The sequence below is a fragment of the Zeugodacus cucurbitae genome, chromosome 2 (genome assembly GCF_028554725.1).
Source record: "Zeugodacus cucurbitae isolate PBARC_wt_2022May chromosome 2, idZeuCucr1.2, whole genome shotgun sequence".
Taxonomy (NCBI): domain Eukaryota; kingdom Metazoa; phylum Arthropoda; class Insecta; order Diptera; family Tephritidae; genus Zeugodacus; species Zeugodacus cucurbitae.
Window position 1 is genome coordinate 82,283,070 of NC_071667.1, and position 2,106 is coordinate 82,285,175.

Below are 2,106 nucleotides of genomic sequence, written 5' to 3' on the forward strand. Positions count from 1 at the left end.
ACGCACCTCGTATACATTTAATTTAAACTAAGGTAAACTATTTTTTTGCGGAGTAATATTATTATAACTGCTAGTATTTTCCTAGAGGGATGAACATATATTTACCATAATAAATATCAAAACTCTCCCATCACCCATTTTAAGAGCGCAACTAAGAGCGCACGGCAAATTCGAAAAACACCCACCGTCAACATAAATGCGCTCCGAGAATATTAAATTCGAAACTCACATGAAACGAAGTTGTAAAGAAGAGATGCAATTAAAGAAAATAACAATAAAAACAAAATCAAAAAACAAAACACGAAGACAACATGCAGCAACAATCAAGCAATGTGAAGTCAGACTCCCTCATGTAGCAGCAGGTTTGCTAGCAATGCGAGCGCATTGAATTAACTGAGAAACGCTGTGAAGGTGCAAAATGTTTGTGGGTAGGAGGAGGGCCTCTAGCACTGGCAGGCACACGAACACTTGAAGTCCAGCATCCAAATCTTCGAATTGAATCGAAATCGACAAACACACACGCATACATTGGTGAACCAAGCCAAGAGCTAAATGATAGTTCTGACTACAACAACAACAGCAACAAATAGTTGTGTAGTCACGTTTATGAATTTGTAATGCAAACATATCTACATGTATGGGGCAATCCAATAAGAATATGAATACATATGGAGCCACAACTAATATTATATGTGTGTGCCTGTGAGCGCAGTTTTGGCAAAACAGGAATTTTCGAGTTTTCGTCGTCATTTGTAGTGGAAGCTGTTGTTGGGAGTACTTGTAATGAAGGTGAAACCTGTTTAGGAGTCTCGTTGTTTGGTCGGTCAATCGCTTGATCGGCCACTTTGCTTTGCTCGCATTCGATGTAATTCTATTAATGCGATGATAGTGTGATCACACAAAACAAATAAATGTTGTTTGTGTTGTTGTTGTAATCAATTCTTGGATCAACTGATGTTCTAATCAGATTTTCTTGAATTATTTCAGGGTTGCTTTGGTGCAGTTAACTACTCGATTCTAGTATCAGTTATCAGTTAATAATCGATTAGTTAAAGTATGGGGTAGCTCTTAGCAATTATTACGCTATAAAAACAAAAAATCCTACATATTCAAATATATAGCGAATGCATTCTTCATATATGCACGAATGTTTATAAAAAGTGAATAAAATTAATAAGCCTCTAGTCCAACCTTTTTAGCGTAAATCACTTATAAAAGTCATAATTCATGTTTTTTCACCTGGTCACCTTATCAATAGCATCCACATCATCCACCACTTCGAGTATGCCGGCTTCTTGTATACAAAACAAGAAGTATTCCAAAAATTTTTCCTCTCATCTGGAGTACCGCAACTTCGAACATGTCCGGCTCTCTTATTTCCGCTCTTCATTTGCACTCTTTGAAAATGTGGAATAACTTAAGCTGCTACTTATATGCATAAATTCTTATGTTCCACACTCAACAGAGTGTAATTAGTAAATGTAACTGATATTTAATCATCCGTTTAGAGCTACTTGGAAAATGTAATTAAGTAGTTAAAGGCTGAGAAAAGGATTTTAAATACATTTTTCTAAGAAATCCCTCGCAGATATGACTAAAAAAACATGTTTTGTGATTTTTAAGACTTGCAAGACGACATACATCTCTAAGTACTTGATTACTGAAAGTAATGGTAGTAATTCGTAAGTAGTATTTTTGGCATTACAAACAATTGGCGCCTTAATTATCTCTCGATTATAGTTCGGTCTTAGAAGTGAACTTGACATAAACTAACCAAACTTTATCACCGGAAAATACGCTTACTGCACACTAAATTAATAAAACAATTGAAAATACCACTTTTACAGTTACAAATATAATATTATTTATTAATTTCACTTTTATTTGAAATTTTACAATTTTTTTACACTTAATTTTAGTTCAAAATTTTTTGGTTATATAATTTTTTTTTCGCTTACTAAAAACTAAATCGTTTCAATATTACAATTTCGAAGCTTAAAAGTTTTAGAATTTTTTTCTTCAAAAAAAAAGAGCTTTCGAAAAAGGCCAAAAATTAAAGTAGGTAATAATAATAAAAATTTACATTTATAATAAAATGTACATATT